The following is a 14,460-nucleotide window of genomic DNA, read 5'->3' as shown; positions in this document are numbered from 1 at the left end:
TCAACTTTGCATGACAATTAGACAAACATAGATCCAAGGTTATTAGGGTTGCATGTACACTTAGGAAGTGTTAGAATGTTCAAAACCCATCAGTGGTATCAGAGCCTAGGCTTGTTTGTTCTTATTTGTGCTTAAAAGTTGAAAACAGAATCGGAAATCTTGCAGTCTGCGAATGGACTCGTCGAGTCTATAGGGGGGACTCGTCGAGTCCATGAGTATCTTCAACCAACTCGGCGAGTCAGTTCATGCACTCGGCGAGTAGGGTCGACTGAGTGCAGAATTTCGATTCAGTTGCTGGAAATGAATTAGAAACATTACCCTAAACTGTTTTGGTAATTGAAAACTTGTTTTTGGTGGTGTAATGTCTTTGCTAATTCATTTACAACAACTAGTTATCAAAATTACAAAGTTTTAAATGTAATTTTTGATTGTGTTCATATTCATGTTCTTGTTCTTATGATGTTTTAGATGATCATAGGAATTATTTGTAACCTATTTGGTAGATTAATTCTTGATCATAATGTGTTTTAATGGAATCCATAACTTATCCTTAAGTTATGGAAAACCAAGAGTCACACTTGAGTTAAAACCATTAAGAAAAACACAAGAGTTAGAAAAATGAAGAGTCTTCATTTTATTACTCTATTAAACTCATAAGTTACAAGAAATGAAAAGTTTTGAAAGTTACAAAACTTGCCCTCAAGTTTTGGAACAAGTAAAGTTAAGTTAAAACTTTAAGTTCCAACCCCTAGAATTTTAAAAGTTAAAATTCAACCCTTATACTTATATTATGATGATTTAATAATTATATATATATGTATAAGAATAAAGTCGTCTTACCGCTAGTACGCCTCATTCACGAAGCCGGTCTATAAGGTGGGTATAAGGTTGTTGCCTATAAAATGGTGACTTAATGGGTGTATATTCTCACCCACCGCTTGCTTGACTGGTGGAGGGTCGTTAGCCGAACGGGTAAGATAAGGACTTATAAATTCTCATTCAAAGTATGATGAATATAATAAAGTAACTAAATGTTTATTAAATTCTCAATCTTAGTTACTTTAGGAAAATGTGAATAAGGTGCTAATCCATGAAATTACACTTTACACTTTGTCTAAGTCGTTGGTGGAGCGTGTGTGGTTAACCGGCACACTAACTTGGACTTAACAAGGTAGGTAGAGGGTGACTTAAGGTTTATTATAGTATCGGTGGAGCGTGTGTGGTTTACCGGCACATCGATTGAGTGATAAACTTTAAGGGTACCAAGTGATTTGCATGGTTACTTCACACCTCGTTTTGTGATCCTCGGCATCCCAGTCACAAAACCTGGAGGGCACTCTCGAGATTGAAACATGCCTTTGAAAAGTTCATTGGATCTCAAAGAATCTAGGAATTTCTAAAACCAATAAAAATTAAATATTTAATATTTCGGTTTTCGTGGTGGAAATTGGTGAATCGTCATTCACCTACCTTTCAAATATGGTATAGCTTAGATTACGGCATACCTCTTCTAAGTTATATTATATTATGATTGGATCCTAGCCTTAATATTACATTTGGGTGTTTTATTAAGGACTCTCTTAAATCTATACTAAACTTGTTCTTCTCTTTCAGATGTCTTCAAATAATGCTTCTGGCTCGAATCCTAATGGCTCCTTTACTCTTATGAGTTTGTGTGGGAAAGTCACCTTTGATGGATCCAACTTCAATAAATGGATCAGAAACATCAGGATGATTACCCGCTACGAGGACAAAGAATATGTCCTTGACAAGGAGCTTAAGGAAATTGACGAGTCCACTGCAACTCCACAGGAGATCACTGACTTTCATACTCATGAAAGAGATGCAACCAAGGTGGCTTGCATCATGTTGGCCACCATGACAGCTGAACTCCAAAAGTCTTATGAGGATTTCTACCCTTATGAAATGCACCAAGATTTTATGGAAAGATACCATCAAAGTGCACGACAAGAGAGGTACGAAGTCATCTGCTCCATGATAACAACCATGATGAAGGACGGAGAGTCCGTCACGAGCCACATGCAGAAAATGCAAAGGTATGTGGATCGTTTGCTGAAGCTCAATGTGAACTTCCCTGAGGAGCTTGCAATAGATATCATTTTGCACTCCTTACCATCGTGCTATGATCAATTCCGCATGACATATCACATGAACAAGGAAGAGGTCACCCTCAGCAAACTTCAGGGACTTCTCAAGACCGCAGAAACAGGTCTTAAGGGGAAGTCGGTTGCTATCACTCCTACTCCAGACTCAACTCCGGTCTTGGCAATTGGGCAAAGTCGAGGGAGGAAGAGAAAGAGATCTTCGAAGGGTACCAAGGCTCGGACCCTTGATGGCTCTTCTTCAAGTGGAACCAAGAAAGGTTTCATTACTCCTTCTTCTGACCCAAAAGAGGCTGAATGCTTCTATTGCCATGAAAAAGCTCATTGGAAGCGGAACTGCCCAAAGTACCAGCAGGATGTGAAGGATGGGAAAGTCAAACCCAACCATGCAGGTATTTACACTATCATTTCTAATAACTCACCCCATTCGAAATCTTGGGTCCTTGATACCGGTTGCGGTATTCATATTTGTTGTGACTTGCAGGGACTAGGAAGAAGTGAGAATGTGCAGCAAGGAAGAATAAACTTAATCATGGGGAATAGGAAAGTTACACCTGTCACCAAGATTGGAGTTTATACTTTATCGCTAAGTAGTGGGTTAAATTTAGATTTGAATAAATGTTGTTATTCGCCAGAAATGGCAAGAAATATTATTTCCTTTCATGCATTGTACAAACAAGGTTTCACCTTTTCGTTTGATAATGAAGTTGGTTCGATTAATGCTTTCCTTAATAATGTACTTTATTTTAAAGCAGTACCTTGTGATGGTGTGTATGAAGTTGTATCTATTGTAGATAACTTAGGAAATAATGTTTTGTGTATTGATTCTACTAATAATAATAACTTGGATAAAGCATCATTATGGCATTGTCGTCTTGGACATATAAGCAAGAAACGCATAGGCCAACTCAAAAAAGATGGAGTCTTGGAGTCGTTTGACCTAAAGTCAAATGATAGTTGCGAATCATGCTTACTTGGAAAAATAACAAAGTCACCCTTCACAGGCTCGTGTGAAAGGGGTGAAGGTTTGTTGGACCTTATACACACGGATGTGTGTGGACCATTCAAACATGCCACAAGAGATGCTAATCGTTATTATTTGACTTTTACTGATGATTACAGTAGATATGGATAAGTCAGAGACTTTCGAGAAGTTTAAGGAATTTAAACAGGAAGTCGAGAATCAATTGGGCAGGAACATTAAGATGCTTCGATCCGATCGGGGTGGTGAGTATCTTAGTTCAGAGTTCCTCGACTATCTAAAGGAATGTGGGATTGTCTCACAATTGACACCTCCCAGGACACCGCAGTTGAATGGTGTGGCTGAGAGGTGTAATCGAACCTTGTTGGACATGGTTCGTTCCATGATGAGTCGAGCTTCGCTACCAATCCCATTCTGGGGGTATGCCTTAGAGACTGCCGCCCATATCCTTAATCTAGTCCCTACAAAGAAAGTTGCCAAAACTCCTCACGAGATGTGGACTGGTAAAGTACCTAAACTAGACCACATCAAGATTTGGGGTTGCGAGGCTTTCGTGAGACGCGAGACTCATGATAAGCTCGAATCCCGAAGCGAGAGGTGTATTTTCATCGGCTACCCACATCAATCCTTTGGTTACCTCTTCTACAGACCTAGTGACAATGTGGTCTTTGTAGCAAGAAGAGGAGTCTTTCGAGAAAGAGAGTTTATAAGCCAAGGAGACAGTGGGAGGCAAGTTGATCTTGAAGAAATTCAAGAGTCAAGTGGTGAAGGAACTTCAAACTCTAGCCCTCAACTTGAGGAGGAAACTCCTGTTGAGCCAATTGACGAATCTGTACCTCTGAGGCGTTCCACGAGAGTTAGGAGTGCACCTGAGCATTACTATGGATTCCATATTACTGCAGAAGGTGAGACACTTATTAGTGATGAGACACTAGTAAGTCAAGATGACCCTAACAGCTACGAGGAAGCCATGGCAGGCCCCGAGTCTGCTAAATGGAAAGAGGCTATGGATAGCGAGATACAATCCATGTATGACAATCAAGTTTGGAACTTGGTTGAGAATGTACCAGGTCGAAAGACTGTAGGGTGCAAATGGGTCTTCAAGAAGAAGACCGACATGGATGGTAAAGTACACACTTATAAGGCTAGACTGGTTGCAAAGGGCTTCTCTCAAATTCCTGGAGTGGATTATGATGAGACCTTTTCTCCGGTAGCCAATATTAAGTCTATTCGGGTTCTGTTAGCCATAGCCGCATTTCATGACTATGAAATTTGGCAAATGGATGTCAAAACCGCTTTCCTTAATGGAAAGTTGGCTGAAGATGTTTACATGAGTCAGCCAGAGGGTTTTGTCAGCAACAAGTACCCTAATAGAGTGTGTAAGCTTGAGAAATACATTTATGGATTAAAGCAAGCACCTCGCAGATGGAATCTTTGCTTTGATGAAAAGGTCAAGGAATTTGGCTTTTCTAGGAGTGAAGATGAATCTTGTGTATATGTCAAGGCTAGTGGGAGTATAGTTAGCTTTTTGGTATTGTATGTGGATGACATACTACTCATAGGAAACAACATTCCAACCCTGCAGGAAGTAAAGTCCTGGCTTGGAAAGTGTTTCGCTATGAAGGACCTTGGTGAAGCTGCCTATATTTTGGGGATAAGGATCTTGAGAGATCGGAGTAAAAGACTAATTGGACTTAGTCAAAGTACCTACTTGGAGAAGGTTCTGAAGAGATTTAGAATGCAAGACTCCAAGAAAGGAGAGTTACCCAACTAGAGTAACGCCAAACTGAGTAAGACACAAAGCCCTAGCACTGAGGCTGAGATAGCACAAATGAGTCGAGTACCTTATGCTTCGGTTGTAGGATCGATCATGTATGCTATGACATGTACTCGACCTGATGTAGCTTTTGCCCTGAGCATGGTTAGCAGGTTTCAGGGGAACCCTGGTAAGGCACATTGGACTGCGGTAAAGAATATTCTCAAGTACCTACGAAGGACTAAGGACTGGGTCCTTACCCTCGCTGGGAGTGATGACTTGAGAGTTGTAGGGTATAGTGATGCTAGCTTCCAGACTGATAGGGATAACTTCCGCTCTCAGTCGGGCTGGGTCTTTACCCTAAATGGAGGAGCAATTTCTTGGAAGAGTTCCAAGCAAGAGACAGTGGCAGATTCTACTTGTGAATCAGAGTATATTGCAGCTAGCGAAGCGGCAAAGGAGGCGTTATGGCTGAGGAACTTCATTGGAGACCTTGGAGTTGTACCAGCTATTAAAGAGCCAATGGAAATTTTCTGTGATAGTGAAAGTGCTGTTGCCTTATCTAAGGAACCAAGGGATCACGGGAGATCCAGACACATCGACAGAAAATACCATTTCATCAGACATCGGATCGAAGAAGGACTCCTCGTGGCAAAGAGGGTATCATCAGATGAGAATCCGGCAGATCCCCTCACGAAGGGACTGACTCGGGTTAAGCATCTCCAGCATGCTCGGAGCATAGGGCTGAAGGATGATATTAGATTTAGTAGTTAGATAACCTCGAAATTTGTAAAGTGTAATTGACATTTGATGATGAATAAAAGTGTTTTATTTATGAGTAAAGTGTTACTATCTCTTGTCGATCGTTTACTATATTTCTTTTGCATGTTTTGACTTCCAGAATAATTTTGTTTGGTATAACATGTTATTCAAACCTCCACAGTCGGTCATATGTCGGAAGTAGGTATGAATCAAGACTGTCATGTTTGGTTGTAGAGGTCTGGGACAAGGCTACAACAATCATGAGTGCTCATAAGTTCTGAGCATTGGACTCAACCCACGCTCACTGGAATCACTTCATGGAATTCTATCTCGAGTGATCGTGAGACGGTAATATCATATAAATCTTTAAACCTAGAGATATGATTTGTTACTTACAAGTTGGTTATGCATTGATTGTACGAAAAACGCATTGGTAACTCGATGTTCTAACATCGCGCTCTTGTGTGTAATTCAATGAGTAGTAGAACAAACATATGAGTCGAAGTTTATCTGTTCCTTCTTGGATTAGAAGCTGATATCTGGGCCCCTCGATGATTTTGTTTTGACCTATGTACCGGGCCCGATCAGAATTAAATTGATGTGTTCAATGAAGTTCTTTGTCAAACAAATCGGAAATCGGGAAACAAACTGTTGGACAATAAGTAAGACATTGTTCCATGTATTTGTCCGACTGATATCTAGAACAGAGGATTATATGATCACTTATCTTAAATGGCGTACCATCATTTTGTCAGTTTCGAGAAACCTTGAAAAGAGCTACGATTGCCGATCGGTTCCTGAAGTCATACTTGCAGTAATAGTTATTAGACTTATCCAAGTGGGAGACTGTTGGATAAGGTGTCTAAGTCCATAACTATTTCTGGTATGTACTTGACCCGACCCGGCATGGTCCATTTGGGTTGCATGGCACCATGCAATTGGATAGACTAAATAAGAGAAATAACACTTGGAGATTATTAATATATTATAAGTTCTAATATATTAATAATATTATTTGATTAGTTTGATCAAGAATTAATTAAGTGATCAAAAGATAACTAATTAAATATATGGGTTGATTATGTAAATCATCCATATCTTGTATAGTGGGCTAAAAGGCTCCATGGACTATCAAGTTGGGTTCCACCCATAGGATGCTCCATGGATGCTCCATGGGAGTTACAAACCCATGGGTCATGGAAATGAAGAGTCATGACACATTAGGGTTTAACCCTAGATGTGTCAACACTATATAAGTAACATGTTCTCCACCCAAAATCGGCTACACTAAGAATCAAGAGGGCTTGGCCGATTTTGAGAAGTGAGTATTCTCTCATAAGTTCTTCCAAGAGCATTTGGTGTTGTGTGAAGCATTTGAGGCATCACACTTGGGGTGCTAGGCTCACAAGGTTTAAAGGAACACAAACAACAACAAGGTAAGTTATTCTATCTATACTTTATGTTAAAATTGTTCCCCATGTATGCTAGATAGGAATATAACCTTGGAATTCAACTTTGCATGACAATTAGACAAACATAGATCCAAGGTTATTAGGGTTGCATGTACACTTAGGAAGTGTTAGAATGCTCAAAACCCATCAGTAATAGGGTAGAACGAAGCAATAGTTGATCCCATGGTGGTTACGGGTACGTTTCTCCTCAATAACGCTTATGCATGCATACTCTTTGATTGTGGTGCGGAGAGAAGTTTCGTGAGTCATAAATTCAAACACATACTAAAACAAAATCCGCAATCACTCAATAAGATATTTACAGTAGAAATGGAAAACGGTAGAACAGAAAGCACAAACGATATGTACATAGGCTGCACGCTAACTCTAAACGAACATTCATTTCAAATCGATCTAATGTCCATCACTATAAAGAGCTTTGATGTCATCATCGGTACGGATTGGTTAAGCCTACACCATGCTGATATACTCTGTCACGAAAGTGTCGTTCGCCTAAATCTGCCAAACGGCAAAACTCTTGTCATTTATGGTGACAAACCCAGTACCAATTTACAAATCATCTCTTGCGTCAAAGACCAAAAATACCTGTGTAAGGAGTACCACGCCTTCTTAGCCCACGTAGTAGATAAGGAAAAAGAAGAGAAAGACCTCAAAGACATTCCAGAGGTCTACGATTTTCCCGATGTCTTCCCTGAAGATCTTCTAGGAGTCCCACCAGAACGACAAGTCGAGTTCAGAATCGATTTAATCCCCGGAGCTACCCTAGTAGCTAAGTCGTCGTATCGTCTAGCACCAAATGAGATGCAAGAATTATCTAACCAATTAAGCGAACTACTCAACAAAGGATTCATCAGACCGAGATTCTCACCTTGGGGAGCACCAGTCCTGTTCGTAAAGAAGAAGGATGGATCTTTCCGCATGTGCATCAATTACCGGGAACTCAACAAGCTCAATATCAAGAATCGATATCCCCTACCACGCATTGACGACTTGTTCGACCAACTCCAAGGAGCGAGTTATTTCTCAAAGATCGATTTGAGATTCGGGTATCATCAGCTACGACTCTTGGAAGGAGATGTTCCCAAAACAGCCTTTCGAACTCGTTATGGTCACTATGAGTTTATAGTGATGCCCTTTGGATTAACAAATGCACCGGCGGTGTTCATGGACTTAATGAACCGAGTGTGTCGTTCATTCCTGGATAAATTTGTGATCATGTTCATAGACGATATACTTATTTATTCAAAGAGTAAAGAGGAACATGGTCAACACCTCCGACAAATCTTGGAAACTCTAGGAAAAGAGAACCTATACGCAAAATTTTCAAAGTGCGAATTTTGGATTCGGATAGTAGATTTCCTAGGTCATGTGGTTAGCAAAGACGGGATACACGTGGACCCTTCCAAATTCAAGGCAATAGCGAACTTGTCAGCACCAAGAACCCCAACGGAAATCCGACAATTCTTGGGCCTTGCTAGCTATTACCGATGATTTATACAAAACTTCTCAAAGATTGCTAAACCACTTACCACCTTGATGCAGAAGGGTGTAATTTTCAATTGGGAAGAAAGACAAGACGCTGCATTCCAAACACTGAATCAGGCACTATGCAACACGCATATATTGTCCTTTCCAGAAGGAACAGAAGACTTCGTGGTCTACTGTGATGCATCAAATCAAGGTCTTGGATGTGTTCTGATGCAGCGAGGGAAGGTCATTGGCTATGCCTCGAAAAACTCAAGACGCACAAGGTCAACTACACTACACACAACCTCGAACTGGGAGCAGTCGTTTTCGCCTTAAAGATTTGGAGACACTATCTCTACAACACAAAATGCACAATCTTTACCTATCACAAGAGCCTTCATCACATCCTCAATCAAAAGGAACTCAACATGAGACAAAGACGATAGGTCGAACTATTGAATGACTACGGATGTGAAATTCATTATCATCCAGGAAAAGCGAATGTGGTGGCTGATGCTCTTAGTCGAAAGGAATACTCGGGCCGCCGAGTGAAATCCTTAACCATGACGATCCATTTGCACCTATCCATGCAAATCAAAGAAGCTCAGATGGAAGCCTTGAAATCAAAGAATGTGATGAGTGAAGCCTTAAGGGGAATGGATAAGAATCTTGAGGTCAAGGGCGACGAAGTTCATAAAACTCGATACTCAGTGCATCCAGGTTCGGACAAGATGTATCTGGACCCCAAGAAACTGTATTGGTGGCCGAACATGAAAGCAGAGATCGCTACTTATGTGGGAAAGTGTCTGACTTGTGCCAAAAGTCAAGGTAGAGTACCAAAAGCTATCAGGATTACTACAACAACCCGAAATACCTCAGTGGAAGTGGGAGTGGATAACCATGGATTTCATAACCAAATTACCCAAAACAGCAGGTGGACTAGACACCATCTGGGTAATCGTCGATAGAATAACAAAATCCGCACACTTTCTACCCATAAAGGAAACCGACAAGATGAAGAAGCTAGCTCGGACATACATCCGAGAGATTGTACGGCTGCATGGTGTACCAATATCCATTATCTCTAACAGAGACAATAGGTTTACCTCGCGATTCTGGCAGTCGCTGCAAAAGTCTCTAGGAACGAGGCTAGACATGAGTACCGTTTACCATCCACAAACCGACGGTCAAAGTGCGAGGACCATACAAACCTTGAAAGATATGCTAAGAGCTTGTGTAATCGATTTTGGTGGATGGGATACCCATTTACCACTATGCGAATTCTCGTATAACAATAGCTATCAGTCCAGCATTAAAGTTGCTCCATTCGAAGCCCTCTATGGCTGCAAGTGCAGATCACCTCTGTGCTGGGCTGAAGTGGGTGACATGCAACTAGCTAAGGGACAAGTACCCGACAACGCTCTCATAGGCCCATAAATCAAAAGAGAAACAATTGAGAAGATTGCTCAAATTCGGGAACGACTAAAGGCTTCAAGAGACAGACAAAAGAGTTATGCGGACAAAAGATGGAAGCCCTTGGAATTTCAGGTCGGGGACCGAGTGCTATTAAAGGTCTCACCTTGGAACGGGTTAATACGTTTCGGAAAATGTGGGAAACTAAACCCAAGGTATATCGGACCATTCGAGATCCTTGCAAGGATTGGTCCGGTAGCATACAAACTTCGACTACCACAGGAACTCAATAACATACATCCTACCTTTCATGTGTCCAACTTGAATAAATGTTTGTCCGATGAGACCCTTGTCGTCCCTCTAGATGAAATCGAAATCAACGAGAGTCTCCACTTTATAGAGGAACCAATTGAGGACATGGATAGGGAAATTAAAAGAACAAAACAAAGTTGCATGCCCATTGTGAAGGTCCGTTGGAATGCAAAACAAGGACATGAATACACTTGGGAGCGCGAAGATCAAATAAAACAAAAGTATCCGCATCTCTTTCCCTAATCCACAAATATTTATCTTACATTAAATTTTGGGATGAAATTCCCTCTAATAGGGGGATAATGTGACAACCCGATATTTCGAATCAATGTAATGACCTAAAAAGTGAATTGTAATCTCTTTTGATATAATGAAAATAGAATCAAAAATAAAATGTTCAAAAGTCTCTAGTGGGTTGCCTAAAATGATAGTTATCATGTCAAGGTTTTCAGAAATATAAAGAACACTAAAATCCGAGTTATAACGAAGAAGTTATGACCAACCTAAGATTCACAACAAAACCGTCAATATGATTAAACGTAAAACACGAAGTTTTAATAAAATACTTTTTGACCTTAAGTATCTAAATGAAAGTCATAGATATCCTTAAACCGTGAACATACATAAAAAGAACGCCCAAATCTTACTTCGTATGAAGAGGTTATGATTTTTCGAAGTTCGGATGTAGCAGTAGACAGCTAAATACTCGAAATAGATATCGAGCGATTTTTAGCCAAAACAACCTAACAAGAATCAAAGATCTCATTAATAGTAGTACAACAGTAAAAATACAGACGAAAACGGACGTCAGATGAAGACGTTACGGATTTTTAACGGACTTTTCGTGTCCCGACATGTTAAAAATAATATATTAAAAATGAATTCAAAATTAGCCAACGGAGTCTAAATGAAAGTTGTAGAGTATGCAAAAGTTATGGATTTTTACAAGTTCGAGGTGCACAAACCGGGATGAGTTTCGCCCAGCGTACCCTCATACGCCTAGCGTACTCAAGTGCTAGGTTTTGGATTGTCCACGTCGACCCTCTACGCCTCTATTCCCTATCCCATCTGAAGTCCAGCAGATGAGGATGTAGTCAGCCATGACGTCCGATACGCCCCGCGTAACCCGGAGTTACGCCCCACGTACCGAGGGTTTCCAGCCCCTATAAAAGGGAGGCAAGGGTTCCGGGCATAATTGCTCATTTTCTCTCCTTCTCTTGCGTTTTTACCCTGTTTTGCGTGCAAGAAATATCCCGAAGCCCCAGTCTTCACATCTAAGTCCCGAAGGAAGGTTTTACCCTCCCGAGAATCCCGAGAAATCCGTTTTCTCCTGTCGAAGTTTTGCTCGGTTTTCATCTCACCATCTTCAGTCTATTAAGTGAGTTCATACCCCTACAACTACATTTTCAAGTGCTTTGTAAATGATTTTATACACTTTTAAGGGGAGGGGGGATACAAGTAAACACACGATTATCCTCGTGTGAAAAACATCAATCTCTTACTATACTTTTTGTTATAATCAATCATATGTGAATTATAACTACCATACGAAAACACTCTCATACAACATATCATGATAAAACTTTGTCTTTTTGGAATGAAGCATGTTGTTATATAAATATCAAACGCGTTATTTTTATTTTGAGTATAAATGTTCAATAATGTTATACTTTACATACAAAGTCGACACTACACTAGGGTTTAACATACAAACGAAGCATACTTTGGAAAAACTATAATAGGTATCTTTTACTAGATATTCATGAGATTTTACATACTATAAGTACTATATCAAGGAAATACTTTCATATACAAGAAACAAATGGACTTTTCATACGTAAATCTATTTGATACTAAGTTTTATGGGACATTCAACTTCACGTACTTTCAAGTATGCAGTTAAAGTCCTGTATTATACACCATAATCTCTTCTAGGGAGAGCGTGATATTTGTGTATACATCTATACGGGATGGAAAATGTCACCCCTAAACTGTTAGCTACAGTTAGACCAGTAGGCCTGGGGTGACAAACGTCATAACATTTCAACACCTGAAGAATGTTGTTACAGGCAGTCTAGGTCAATAGCATGGTTATAAAACTCACACGGAGTATTAAAAATACGATGATTTACGCGGTTATCAAATGTCTTAGTGATTTTATACATACATAAATCTATTATTCTAGGCATGACAACTACTAATGCATTACAATTTTGGAACTTTTAAACTACCACACACTCATGGAAAAATATTGGATTTTTCAGAAGTAAAGTCAGTGATTTTATACCAAACTTACAAATTTTATACATAAACGCTTATGAACTCACCAACTTTATTGTTGACACTCTTTCAAAACTACTTGTACTTCTCAGGGATTCAGTAATACAGGTAGACTTCAGCTTTTGGAGAAGTGATGCTAAGTCATTAGTTTAAAACTCATTTTTGTCAATTTAAAACACATTTTATGGAGCCAGAAAAACTATTTATATGTGTTAGTTGTTTTCAATCGAAATTAATCTAAAATTTGTTCATAAAATGTGTTTTTGTAACTTGTCCTCACGTTATATGAAAATTCACATTTATGAATCTTAAAACTCATAAGAATGCCATAGGTTACAAAAATCAAGAGTCTTTTCTTATAAATAGTGGTTATGGCTCCATAACTTATCCTATAGTTATGGATGTCTAGTAGTCTCTTCATTAAAAGTTTTTAAAACTTTAATTAAACTCATAAGTTATGAAAATCCAATAGTTTTGAATAGTTTCAAGACTTGCCCTCAAATTTTGGAATTTGTAAAGTTCTCCCGTGAATACTTTAATTCCAAGTTAAGCCCTTAGAACTTTAAAATTTAAAATTCAACCCTTATATACTTTATAATATTATAAGTTAATAATATATATATATATATATATATATATATATATATATATATATATATATATATAAGAGCAAGTCATATTACCATTAGTAGGCCTTGTTCACGAAGCTGGTCTATCAGGGGGTGTAAGATTACTGCCTATAAAATAGCAGTTTAATGGGTGTCCACTCTCACCCACCGCCTCCTTGACTAGTGGAGTGTTGTTAGTTGAACGAGTAGGACAATGACTATAATTCTCCCTTCATTAAAAGTATTACTGATAAATACTAAGTAACTAAACTCTTAGTAATACCTAATCTTAGGTACTTAGGAAAATGTGAATTTGGTGATAACCCATGAAATTACACTTTGCACTTTGCTTAAGTCAGTTAGTGGAGCGTGTGTGGTTAACCGACACACTAGCTTGATTTAACAAGGTAGGCAAAGGGTAACTTAATGTTTATCATAGTATCGGTGGAGTGTGAGTGGTTAACCAGCACATCGATTGAGGGGTAAAAATTAAGGGTACCAAGTATATTTGCATGGTTATTCACACCTTTTTTTGTGATCCTCGGCATCCCAGTGACAAAACCTGAAGGGCACACTCGAGATTGAAACATGCCATTGAACAGTTCAATGAATCTCAAAAGATCTAGGAGTTTGAAATCCAATTAAAAAAACCTAATTAATTATTTCGTTTTTTCATGGTGGAAATTGGTGAATCGTCGTTCACCTACCTTCAAATATTCTATAGCTTAGATTACGACATCCCTCTTCCAAGTTATAAAATATTGTGTTGGGTCCTAGCCTTAATATTTCATATTGGGTGTTATATTAAGGACTTTAAATCAACTATCTTGAATATCTCCCAAAAGATGTCTAGTTCAGACATCTATGATCTTCCCAAATCTCTTGGAACTTCACTTCCTCCACCTCCTCAATTTATTCTCCCTAACCCACAAGTTCAAGTTCACTCAAGCCCTAATGGCAGGTAAGGTCTATGTGTGCTCACATCTTGGAGATGAAGTCACATATTGACAATCCGTGAGAGTTGGGTGTCAAAGTCTTGAGAAAGTTAGTGGTTCAATCACTTTCTAAGTCACATAGTGAGTTCCGTTGAGACTCCTATGAAACAGACTATGACAAGTCCCTTAATGATCTTATCTATTTTCTTGGCGCTGCTGAATCAACAATGATTTGGATGGCTAGTAAATCAAATTTGATTAGAAGATTGACTTCCCAAAACTTTATGGATATTGACAATGGTGACACTAGAAATCTAGAAAAAGCATTCTATTCCCAAGGAAAGGGATTG

The sequence above is a fragment of the Lactuca saligna genome, chromosome 4, assembly GCF_052625555.1.
Source record: "Lactuca saligna cultivar CGN05327 chromosome 4, ASM5262555v1, whole genome shotgun sequence".
Classification (NCBI taxonomy): Eukaryota; Viridiplantae; Streptophyta; class Magnoliopsida; order Asterales; family Asteraceae; genus Lactuca; species Lactuca saligna.
Note: the sequence above shows the minus strand (reverse complement) of the source record.